The sequence below is a fragment of the Phyllobates terribilis genome, unplaced genomic scaffold, assembly GCF_046119375.1.
Source record: "Phyllobates terribilis strain yellow unplaced genomic scaffold, ASM4611937v1 Scaffold_2__4_contigs__length_985480577, whole genome shotgun sequence".
NCBI lineage: Eukaryota > Metazoa > Chordata > Amphibia > Anura > Dendrobatidae > Phyllobates > Phyllobates terribilis.
In genome coordinates this window covers 551,819,719-551,833,089 of record NW_027362762.1, presented here as the reverse complement: position 1 = coordinate 551,833,089, position 13,371 = coordinate 551,819,719, and positions in this window count along the sequence as shown.

Genomic DNA, 13,371 nt, shown 5'->3' with positions numbered 1-13,371 from the left:
TGTTCTCGGAATTACGCTGACATTTAATAATTCTTCGGAACTCTTCCATTGTTCTCGCAATTCCGCTGAAGTTTAAAAATGCTTCGGAACTCTTCCATTGTTCTCGGAATTCTGCTGATGTTTAAAAATGCTTTCTAACTCTTCCATTGTTTTCGGAATTCCACTGAAGTTTAAAAATGTTTTGGAACTCTTCCATTGTTGTGGAAATTCTGCTGATGCTTAAAAATGCTTCGGAACTCTACCATTGTTCTCGGAATTCTGCTGAAGTTTAAAAATGCTTTGGAACTCTAACATTATTCCCGGAATTCTTCTGAAGTTTAAAAATGCTTCGGAACTATTCCATTGTTCTCGGAATTCCGCTGACATTTAAAGATGCATTGGAACTATTCCACTGTTCTCGGAATTCCTCTGAAGTTTAAAAATGCTTCGGAACTCTTCCATTGTTCTCGGAATCCCGCTGGCGTTTAAGAATACTTCGGAACACTTCCATTGTTCTTGGAAATCCGCCGAAGTTTAAAAATGCTTCGGAACTCTTCCATTGTTCCTGGAATTCTTCTGACGTTTAAAAATGCTTTGGAACTCTTCCATTGTTCCTGGAATTCTTCTGAAGTTTAAAAATGCTACGGAACTCTTCCATTGTTCTCAGAATTCCACTGAAGTTTAAAAATGATTCTTAACTCTTCCATTGTTCTGGAAATTCTGCTGACATTTAAAAATGCTTTGGAACTCTTCCATTGTTCTCGGAATTCCGCTGACGTTTAAAAATGCTTCGGAACTCTTCTATTGTTCTTCGAATTCCGCTGATGTTTAATAATTCTTCGGGACACTTCCATTATTACCGGAATACCGCTGACATTTAAAAATGCTTCGGAGTTAATTCATTGTTCTAGGAATTCTGCTGACGTTTAAAAATGCTTCGGAACTCTTCCATTGTTCCCGGAATTCCGCTGAAGTTTAAAAATGCTTCCAAACTCTTTCATTGGTCAAGGAATTTTGCTGACGTTTAATAATGCTTCAGTACTCTTTCTTTGTTCTCAGAATTCGACTGGCATTTAAAAATGCTTTGAAATACTTCCATTGTTCTTGGAATTCCACTGTAGTTTAAAAATGCTTCTGAACTCTTCCATTGTTCTCGGAATTCTGCTGAAGTTTATAAATGCTTTGGAACTCTTCCATTGTTCTCAGAATTCTGCTGAAATTTAAAAATGCTTCAGAACTCTTCCATTGTTCTCAGAATTCTGCTGAAGTTTAAAAATGCTTCGGAACTCTTCCATTGTTCACGTAATTCTGCTGAAGTTTAAATTTGCTTCGGAACTCTTCCTTTGTTCTCGGAATTCCGCTGACATTTAATAATGCTTCGGAACTCTTCCATTGTTCTCGGAATTCTGCTGATGTTTAAAAATGCTTTGTAACTCTTCCATTGTTTTCGGAATTCCGCTGAAGTTTAAAAATGTTTCGGAACTCTTCCATTGTTGTGGAAATTCTGCTGATGTTTAAAAATGCTTCGGAACTCTACCATTGTTCTCGGAATTCTGCTGAAGTTTAAAAATGCTTTGGAACTCTTCCATTATTCCCGGAATTCTTCTGAAGTTTAAAAATGCTTTGGAACTATTCCATTGTTCTCAGAATTCCGCAGACGTTTAAAAATCCTTCAGAACTATTCTATTGTTCTAGGAATTTCGCTGACGTTTAAAAATGCATTGGAATTATTCCATTGTTCTCGGAATTCCTCTGGCGTTTAAGAATACTTCAGAACACTTCCATTGTTCTCGGAAATCCGCCGAAGTTTAAAAATGCTTCAGAACTCTTCCATTGTTCCTGGAATTCTTCTGAAGTTTAAAATTGCTTCTTAACTCTTCCATTGTTCTGGAAATTCTGCTAACATTTAAAAATGCTTCGGAACTCTTCCATTGTTCTGGAAATTCTGCTGATGTTTAAAAATGCTTCAGAACTCTTCCATTGTTCTCGGAATTCTGCTGAAGTTTAAAAATGCTTTGTAACTCTTGCATTGTTCCTGGAATTCTTCTGAAGTTTAGAAATGCTACATAACTCTTCCATTGTTCTCTGAATTCCACTGAAGTTTAAAAATGCTTCGGAACACTTCCATGGTTGTTGAAATTCGCTGACGTTTAAAAATTCTTCGGAACTCTTCCATTGTTCTCGGAATTCCGCTGACTTTTAATAATGCTTCGGAACTCTTGCATTGTTCTTGGAATTCCGCTGATGTTTGAAAATGCTTCTGAAATCTTCCATTGTTCTCGGAATTCTGCAGACGTTTAAAAATGCTTCGGAACTCTTCCATTGTTCTTGGAATTCTGCTGACATTTAAAAATGCTACGGAACTCTTCCATTGTTCCCGGAATTCTTTTGAAGTTTAAAAATGCTTCCGATCTCTTTCATTGTTCAAGGAATTCCGCTGACGTTTAAAAATGCTTCGGAACTCTTCCATTGTTCTCAGAATTCCGCTGACATTTAATAATGCTTCGGAACTCTTTCATTGTTCTCGGAATTCCGCTGCCGTTTAAAAATGCTTCGGAACTCTTCCATTGTTCTCAGAATTACGCTGTATTTTAAAAATGCTTTGGAACACTACCATTGTTCTCGGAAACCCGCCGGAGTTTAAAAATGCTTCGGAACTCTTCCATTGTTCTCGGAATTAAGCTGATGTTTAAAAATCCTTCGGAACGCTTCCATTGTTCTCGGAATTCCGCTGATGTTTAAAAATGCTTCGGAATTCTTCCATTGTTCTCGGAATTCCGCTGAAGTTTTAAAAATGCTTTGGCACTCTTCCATTGTTCTCGGAATTCTGCTGACGTTTAAAAATGCTTCGGAACTCTTCTATTGTTCTTCGAATTCCGCTGATGTTTAATAATTCTTCGGGACACTTCCATTTTTACCGGAATACCGCTGACATTTAAAAATGTTTCAGAGTTAATTCATTGTTCTAGGAATTCTGCTGACATTTAAAAATGCTTCGGAACTCTTCCATTGTTCCCAGAATTCCGCTGAAGTTTAAAAATGCTTCCAAACTCTTTCATTGGTCAAGGAATTTTGCTGACGTTTAATAATGCTTCAGTACTCTTTCTTTGTTCTCAGAATTCCACTGGCATTTAAAAATGCTTTGAAATACTTCCATTGTTCTTGGAATTCCACTGTAGTTTAAAAATGCTTCTGAACTCTTCCATTGTTCTCGGAATTCTGCTGAAGTTTATAAATGCTTTGGAACTCTTCCATTGTTCTCAGAATTCTGCTGAAATTCAAAAATGCTTCAGAACTCTTCCATTGTTCTCAGAATTCTGCTGAAGTTTAAAAATGCTTCGGAACTCTTCCATTGTTCACGTAATTCTGCTGAAGTTTACATTTGCTTCGGAACTGTTCCTTTGTTCTCGGAATTACGCTGACATTTAATAATTCTTCGGAACTCTTCCTTTGTTCTCGCAATTCCGCTGAAGTTTAAAAATGCTTCGGAACTATTCCATTGTTCTCGGAATTCTGCTGATGTTTAAAAATGCTTTCTAACTCTTCCATTGTTTTCGGAATTCCACTGAAGTTTAAAAATGTTTTGGAACTCTTCCATTGTTGTGGAAATTCTGCTGATATTTAAAAATGCTTCGCAACTCTTGTATTGTTCTCGGAATTCTGCTGAAGTTTAAAAATGCTTTGGAACTCTAACATTATTCCCGGAATTCTTCTGAAGTTTAAAAATGCTTCGGAACTATTCCATTGTTCTCGGAATTCCGCTGACATTTAAAGATGCATTGGAACTATTCCATTGTTCTCGGAATTCCTCTGAAGTTTAAAAATGCTTCGGAACTCTTCCATTGTTCTCGGAATCCCGCTGGCGTTTAAGAATACTTCGGAACACTTCCATTGTTCTTGGAAATCCGCCGAAGTTTAAAAATGCTTCGGAACTCTTCCATTGTTCCTGGAATTCTTCTGACGTTTAAAAATGCTTTGGAACTCTTCCATTGTTCCTGGAATTCTTTTGAAGTTTAAAAATGCTACGGAACTCTTCCATTGTTCTCAGAATTCCACTGAAGTTTAAAAATGATTCTTAACTTTTCCATTGTTCTGGAAATTCTGCTGACATTTAAAAATGCTTTGGAACTCTTCCATTGTTCTCGGAATTCTGCTGACGTTTAAAAATGCTTCGCAACTCTTGTATTGTTCTCGGAATTCTGCTGAAGTTTAAAAATGCTTTGGAACTCTTGAATTGTTCCTGGAATTCTTCTGAAGTTTAAAAATGCTACATAACTCTTCCATTGTTCTCCGAATTCCACTGAAGTTTAAAAATGCTTCGGAACTCTTCCATGGTTCTCGAAATTCGCTGATGTTTAAAAATTCTTCGGAACTCTTCCAATGTTCTCGGAATTCCGCTGATGTTTAATAATGCTTCGGAACTCTTGCATTGTTCTTGGAATTCTGCTGATGTTTGAAAATGCTTCTGAAATCTTCCATTGTTCTCGGAATTCTGCAGACGTTTAAAAATGCTTCGGAACTCTTCCATTGTTCTTGGAATTCTGCTGACATTTAAAAATGCTACGGAACTATTCCATTGTTCCCGCATTTCTTTTGAAGTTTAAAAATGCTTCCGATCTCTTTCATTGTTCAAGGAATTCCGCTGACGTTTAAAAATGCTTCGGAACTCTTCCATTGTTCTCAGAATTCTGCTGACATTTAATAATGCTTCGGAACTCTTTCATTGTTCTCGGAATTCTGCTGCCGTTTAAAAATGCTTCGGAACTCTTCCATTGTTCTCAGAATTACGCTGAATTTTAAAAATGCTTTGGAACACTACCATTGTTCTCGGAAATCCGCCGGAGTTTAAAAATGCTTCGGAACTCTTCCATTGTTCTCGGAATTCCGCTGATGTTTAAAAATGCTTCGGAATTCTTCCATTGTTCTCGGAATTCCGCTGAAGTTTTAAAAATGCTTTGGCACTCTTCCATTGTTCTCGGAATTCCGCTGACGTTTAAAAATGCTTCGGAACTCTTCTATTGTTCTTCGAATTCCGCTGATGTTTAATAATTCTTCGGGACACTTCCATTTTTACCGGAATACTGCTGACATTTAAAAATGCTTCGGAGTTCATTCATTGTTCTAGGAATTCTGCTGACGTTTAAAAATGCATCGGAAATCTTCCATTGTTCCCGGAATTCCGCTGAAGTTTAAAAATGCTTCCAAACTCTTTCATTGGTCAAGGAATTTTGGTGATGTTTAATAATGCTTCAGTACTCTTTCTTTGTTCTCAGAATTCCACTGGCATTTAAAAATGCTTTGAAATACTTCCATTGTTCTTGGAATTCCACTGTAGTTTAAAAATGCTTCTGAACTCTTCCATTGTTCTCGGAATTCTGCTGAAGTTTATAAATGCTTTGGAACTCTTCCATTGTTCTCAGAATTCTGCTGAAATTTAAAAATGCTTCAGAACTCTTCCATTGTTCTCAGAATTCTGCTGAAGTTTAAAAATGCTTCGGAACTCTTCCATTGTTCACGTAATTCTGCTGAAGTTTAAATTTGCTTCGGAACTCTTCCTTTGTTCTCGGAATTCCGCTGACATTTAATAATGCTTCGGAACTCTTCCATTGTTCTCGGAATTCTGCTGATGTTTAAAAATGCTTTGTAACTCTTCCATTGTTTTCGGAATTCCGCTGAAGTTTAAAAATGTTTCGGAACTCTTCCATTGTTGTGGAAATTCTGCTGATGTTTAAAAATGCTTCGGAACTCTACCATTGTTCTCGGAATTCTGCTGAAGTTTAAAAATGCTTTGGAACTCTTCCATTATTCCCGGAATTCTTCGGAAGTTTAAAAATCCTTCGGAACTATTCCATTGTTTTAGGAATTTCTGTTGTCGTTTAAAAATGCATCGGAATTATTCCATTGTTCTCGGAATTCCTCTGGCGTTTAAGAATACTTCAGAACACTTCCATTGTTCTCGGAAATCCGCCGAAGTTTAAAAATGCTTCAGAACTCTTCCATTGTTCCCGGAATTCTTCTGAAGTTTAAAAATGCTTCTTAACTCTTCCATTGTTCTGGAAATTCTGCTGACATTTAAAAATGCTTCGGAACTCTTCCATTGTTCACGGAATTCTGCTGACGTTTAAAAATGCTTCGCAACTCTTGTATTGTTTTCGGAATTCTGCTGAATTTTAAAAATGCTTCGGAACTCTTCCATTGTTCTGGAAATTCTACTGATGTTTAAAAATGCTTCAGAACTCTTCCATTGTTCTCGGAATTCTGCTGAAGTTTAAAAATGCTTTGTAACTCTTGCATTGTTCCTGGAATTCTTCTGAAGTTTAGAAATGCTACATAACTCTTCCATTGTTCTCTGAATTCCACTGAAGTTTAAAAATGCTTCGGAACACTTCCATGGTTGTTGAAATTTGCTGACGTTTAAAAATTCTTCGGAACTCTTCCATTGTTCTCGGAATTCCGCTGACTTTTAATAATGCTTCGGAACTCTTGCATTGTTCTTGGAATTCCGCTGATGTTTAAAAATGCTTCAGAACTCTTCCATTTTTCTCGGAATTCTGCAGACGTTAAAAAATGCTTCGGAACTCTTCCATTGTTCCCGGAATTCTTTTGAAGTTTAAAAATGCTTCCCATCTCTTCCATTGTTCTCGGAATTCCGCTGACTTTTTATAATGCTTCGGAACTCTTGCATTGTTCTTGGAATTCCGCTGATGTTTAAAAATGCTTCAGAACTCTTCCATTTTTCTCGGAATTCTGCAGACGTTAAAAAATGCTTCGGAACTCTTCCATTGTTCTCAGAATTCCGCTGACATTTCATAATGCTTCGGAACTCTTCCATTGTTCTCGGAATTCTGCTGATGTTTAAAAATGCTTTGTAACTCTTCCATTGTTTTCGGAATTCCGCTGAAGTTTAAAAATGTTTCGGAACTCTTCCATTGTTGTGGAAATTCTGCTGATGTTTAAAAATGCTTCGGAACTCTACCATTGTTCTCGGAATTCTGCTGAAGTTTAAAAATGCTTTGGAACTCTTCCATTATTCCCGGAATTCTTCGGAAGTTTAAAAATCCTTCGGAACTATTCCATTGTTTTAGGAATTTCTGTTGTCGTTTAAAAATGCATCGGAATTATTCCATTGTTCTCGGAATTCCTCTGGCGTTTAAGAATACTTCAGAACACTTCCATTGTTCTCGGAAATCCGCCGAAGTTTAAAAATGCTTCAGAACTCTTCCATTGTTCCCGGAATTCTTCTGAAGTTTAAAAATGCTTCTTAACTCTTCCATTGTTCTGGAAATTCTGCTGACATTTAAAAATGCTTCGGAACTCTTCCATTGTTCACGGAATTCTGCTGACGTTTAAAAATGCTTCGCAACTCTTGTATTGTTTTCGGAATTCTGCTGAATTTTAAAAATGCTTCGGAACTCTTCCATTGTTCTGGAAATTCTACTGATGTTTAAAAATGCTTCAGAACTCTTCCATTGTTCTCGGAATTCTGCTGAAGTTTAAAAATGCTTTGTAACTCTTGCATTGTTCCTGGAATTCTTCTGAAGTTTAGAAATGCTACATAACTCTTCCATTGTTCTCTGAATTCCACTGAAGTTTAAAAATGCTTCGGAACACTTCCATGGTTGTTGAAATTTGCTGACGTTTAAAAATTCTTCGGAACTCTTCCATTGTTCTCGGAATTCCGCTGACTTTTAATAATGCTTCGGAACTCTTGCATTGTTCTTGGAATTCCGCTGATGTTTAAAAATGCTTCAGAACTCTTCCATTTTTCTCGGAATTCTGCAGACGTTAAAAAATGCTTCGGAACTCTTCCATTGTTCTTGGAATTCTGCTGACATTTATAAATGCTTCGGAACTCTTCCATTGTTCCCGGAATTCTTTTGAAGTTTAAAAATGCTTCCCATCTCTTCCATTGTTCTCGGAATTCCGCTGACTTTTAATAATGCTTCGGAACTCTTGCATTGTTCTTGGAATTCCGCTGATGTTTAAAAATGCTTCAGAACTCTTCCATTTTTCTCGGAATTCTGCAGACGTTAAAAAATGCTTCGGAACTCTTCCATTGTTCTCAGAATTCCGCTGACATTTCATAATGCTTCGGAACTCTTTCATTGTTCTCGGAATTCCGCTGCCGTTTAAAAATGCTTCGGAACTCTTCCATTGTTCTCAGAATTACGCTGAATTTTAAAAATGCTTTGGAACACTTCCAATGTTCTCGGAAATCCGCCGGAGTTTAAAAATGCTTCGGAACTCTTCCATTGTTCTCGGAATTCCGCTGATGTTTAAAAATCCTTCGGAACTCTTCCATTGTTCTCGGAATTCCGCTGATGTTTAAAAATGCTTCGGAATTCTTCCATTGTTCTCGGAATTCCGCTGAAGTTTTAAAAATGCTTTGGCACTCTTACATTGTTCTCGGAATTCCGCTGACGTGTAAAAATGCTTCGGAACTCTTCTATTGTTCTTCGAATTCCGCTGATGTTTAATAATGCTTCGGAACACTTCCATTGTTCCCGGAATACCGCTGACATTAAAAAATGCTTCAGAGTTCATTCATGGTTCTAGGAATTCTGCTGACGTTTAAAAATGCTTCGGAACTCTTCCATTGTTCCCGGAATTCCGCTGAAGTTTAAAAATGCTTCCAAACTCTTTCATTGCTCAAAGAATTTGGCTGACGTTTAATAATGCTTCAGTACTCTTTCATTGTTCTCAGAACTCCCCTGGCATTTAAAAATACTTCGAAATACTTCCATTGTTCTTGGAATTCCAATGTAGTTTAAAAATGCTTCAGAACTTTTCCATTGTTCTCGGAATTCTGCTGAAGTTTATAAATGCTTTGGAACTCTTCCATTGTTCTCGGAATTCTGCTGAAATTTAAAAATTCATCAGAAATCATCCATTGTTCTCGCAATTCTGCTGAAGTTTAAAAATGCTTTGGAACTCTTCCATTGTTGTCGGGATTCTGCTGACGTTTTAAAATGCTTCAGAGATCTTCCAATGTTTTCAGAATTCCGCTGAAGTTTAAAAATGCTTCGGAACACTTCCATTGTTCTGGAAATTCTGCTGATGTTTAAAAATGCTTCGGAACTCTTCCATTGTTCTCGGAATTCTGCTGAAGTTTAAAAGCGCTTTGGAACTCTTCCATTGTTCCCGGAATTCTTCTGAATTTTAAAAATGCTTCAGAAATATACCATTGTTCTCAAAATTCCGCTGAAGTTTAAAAATGCTTAGGAAATCTTCCATTCTTCTCGTAATTTCGCTGACGTTTAAAAATGCTTTGGAACTCTTCCATTGTTACTGGAATTCTTCTGAAGTTTAAAAATGCTACATAACTCTTCCATTGTTCTCAGAATTCCACTGAAGTTTAAAAATGCTTCGGAACTCTTCCATTGTTCCCGGAATTCCGCTGAAGTTTAAAAATGCTTCCAAACTCTTTCATTGGTCAAGGAATTTTGCTGACGTTTAATAATGCTTCAGTACTCTTTCTTTGTTCTCAGAATTCGACTGGCATTTAAAAATGCTTTGAAATGCTTCCATTGTTCTTGGAATTCCACTGTAGTTTAAAAATGCTTCTGAACTCTTCCATTGTTCTCGGAATTCTGCTGAAGTTTATAAATGCTTTGGAACTCTTCCATTGTTCTCAGAATTCTGCTGAAAATTAAAAATGCTTCAGAACTCTTCCATTGTTCTCAGAATTCTGCTGAAGTTTAAAAATGCTTCGGAACTCTTCCATTGTTCACGTAATTCTGCTGAAGTTTAAATTTGCTTCGGAACTCTTCCTTTATTCCCGGAATTCTTCTGAAGTTTAAAAATGCTTTGGAACTATTCCATTGTTCTCAGAATTCCGCAGACGTTTAAAAATCCTTCAGAACTATTCCATTGTTCTAGGAATTTCGCTGACGTTTAAAAATGCATTGGAATTATTCCATTGTTCTCGGAATTCCTCTGGCGTTTAAGAATACTTCAGAACACTTCCATTGTTCTCGGAAATCCGCCGAAGTTTAAAAATGCTTCAGAACTCTTCCATTGTTCCTGGAATTCTTCTGAAGTTTAAAATTGCTTCTTAACTCTTCCATTGTTCTGGAAATTCTGCTAACATTTAAAAATGCTTCGGAACTCTTCCATTGTTCTCGGAATTCTGCTGACGTTTAAAAATGCTTCGCAACTCTTGTATTGTTTTTGGAATTCTGCTGAATTTTAAAAATGCTTCGGAACTCTTCCATTGTTCTGGAAATTCTGCTGATGTTTAAAAATGCTTCAGAACTCTTCCATTGTTCTCGGAATTCTGCTGAAGTTTAAAAATGCTTTGTAACTCTTGCATTGTTCCTGGAATTCTTCTGAAGTTTAGAAATGCTACATAACTCTTCCATTGTTCTCTGAATTCCACTGAAGTTTAAAAATGCTTCGGAACACTTCCATGGTTGTTGAAATTCGCTGACGTTTAAAAATTCTTCGGAACTCTTCCATTGTTCTCGGAATTCCGCTGACTTTTAATAATGCTTCAGAACTCTTGCATTGTTCTTGGAATTCCGCTGATGTTTGAAAATGCTTCTGAAATCTTCCATTGTCCTCGGAATTCTGCAGACGTTTAAAAATGCTTCGGAACTCTTCCATTGTTCTTGGAATTCTGCTGACATTTAAAAATGCTACGGAACTCTTCCATTGTTCCTGGAATTCTTTTGAAGTTTAAAAATGCTTCCGATCTCTTTCATTGTTCAAGGAATTCCGCTGACGTTTAAAAATGCTTCGGAACTCTTCCATTGTTCTCAGAATTCCGCTGACATTTAATAATGCTTCGGAACTCTTTCATTGTTCTCGGAATTCCGCTGCCGTTTAAAAATGCTTCGGAACTCTTCCATTGTTCTCAGAATTACGCTGAATTTTAAAAATGCTTTGGAACACTACCATTGTTCTCGGAAATCCGCCGGAGTTTAAAAATGCTTCGGAACTCTTCCATTGTTCTCGGAATTAAGCTGATGTTTAAAAATCCTTCGGAACGCTTCCATTGTTCTCGGAATTCCGCTGACGTGTAAAAATGCTTCGGAACTCTTCTATTGTTCTTCGAATTCCGCTGATGTTTAATAATGCTTCGGAACACTTCCATTGTTCCCGGAATACCGCTGACATTAAAAAATGCTTCAGAGTTCATTCATGGTTCTAGGAATTCTGCTGACGTTTAAAAATGCTTCGAAACTCTTCCATTGTTCCCGGAATTCCGCTGAAGTTTAAAAATGCTTCCAAACTCTTTCATTGCTCAAAGAATTTGGCTGACGTTTAATAATGCTTCAGTACTCTTTCATTGTTCTCAGAACTCCCCTGGCATTTAAAAATACTTCGAAATACTTCCATTGTTCTTGGAATTCCAATGTAGTTTAAAAATGCTTCAGAACTTTTCCATTGTTCTCGGAATTCTGCTGAAGTTTATAAATGCTTTGGAACTCTTCCATTGTTCTCGGAATTCTGCTGAAATTTAAAAATTCATCAGAAATCATCCATTGTTCTCGCAATTCTGCTGAAGTTTAAAAATGCTTTGGAACTCTTCCATTGTTGTCGGGATTCTGCTGACGTTTTAAAATGCTTCAGAGATCTTCCAATGTTTTCAGAATTCCGCTGAAGTTTAAAAATGCTTCGGAACACTTCCATTGTTCTGGAAATTCTGCTGATGTTTAAAAATGCTTCGGAACTCTTCCATTGTTCTCGGAATTCTGCTGAAGTTTAAAAGCGCTTTGGAACTCTTCCATTGTTCCCGGAATTCTTCTGAATTTTAAAAATGCTTCAGAAATATACCATTGTTCTCAAAATTCCGCTGAAGTTTAAAAATGCTTAGGAAATCTTCCATTCTTCTCGTAATTTCGCTGACGTTTAAAAATGCTTTGGAACTCTTCCATTGTTGCTGGAATTCTTCTGAAGTTTAAAAATGCTACATAACTCTTCCATTGTTCTCAGAATTCCACTGAAGTTTAAAAATGCTTCGGAACTCTTCCATTGTTCCCGGAATTCCGCTGAAGTTTAAAAATGCTTCCAAACTCTTTCATTGGTCAAGGAATTTTGCTGACGTTTAATAATGCTTCAGTACTCTTTCTTTGTTCTCAGAATTCGACTGGCATTTAAAAATGCTTTGAAATACTTCCATTGTTCTTGGAATTCCACTGTAGTTTAAAAATGCTTCTGAACTCTTCCATTGTTCTCGGAATTCTGCTGAAGTTTATAAATGCTTTGGAACTCTTCCATTGTTCTCAGAATTCTGCTGAAAATTAAAAATGCTTCAGATCTCTTCCATTGTTCTCAGAATTCTGCTGAAGTTTAAAAATGCTTCGGAACTCTTCCATTGTTCACGTAATTCTGCTGAAGTTTAAATTTGCTTCGGAACTCTTCCTTTGTTCTCGGAATTCCGCTGACATTTAATAATGCTTCGGAACTCTTCCATTGTTCTCGGAATTCTGCTGATGTTTAAAAATGCTTTGTAACTCTTCCATTGTTTTCGGAATTCCGCTGAAGTTTAAAAATGTTTCGGAACTCTTCCATTGTTGTGGAAATTCTGCTGATGTTTAAAAATGCTTCAGAACTCTTCCATTGTTCTCGGAATTCTGCTGAAGTTTAAAAATGCTTTGTAACTCTTGTATTGTTTTTGGAATTCTGCTGAATTTTAAAAATGCTTCGGAACTCTTCCATTGTTCTGGAAATTCTGCTGATGTTTAAAAATGCTTCAGAACTCTTCCATTGTTCTCGGAATTCTGCTGAAGTTTAAAAATGCTTTGTAACTCTTGCATTGTTCCTGGAATTCTTCTGAAGTTTAGAAATGCTACATAACTCTTCCATTGTTCTCTGAATTCCACTGAAGTTTAAAAATGCTTCGGAACACTTCCATGGTTGTTGAAATTCGCTGACGTTTAAAAATTCTTCGGAACTCTTCCATTGTTCTCGGAATTCCGCTGACTTTTAATAATGCTTCGGAACTCTTGCATTGTTCTTGGAATTCCGCTGATGTTTGAAAATGCTTCTGAAATCTTCCATTGTTCTCGGAATTCTGCAGACGTTTAAAAATGCTTTGGAACTCTTCCATTGTTCTTGGAATTCTGCTGACATTTAAAAATGCTACGGAACTCTTCCATTGTTCCCGGAATTCTTTTGAAGTTTAAAAATGCTTGCGATCTCTTTCATTGTTCAAGGAATTCCGCTGACGTTTAGAAATGCTTCGGAACTCTTCCATTGTTCTCAGAATTCCGCTGACATTTAATAATGCTTCGTAACTCTTTCATTGTTCTTGGAATTCCGCTGCCGTTTAAAAATGCTTCGGAACTCTTCCATTGTTCTCAGAATTAAGCTGAATTTTAAAAATGCTTTGGAACACTACCATTGTTCTCGGAAATCGCCGGAGTTTAAAAATGCTTCGGAACTCTT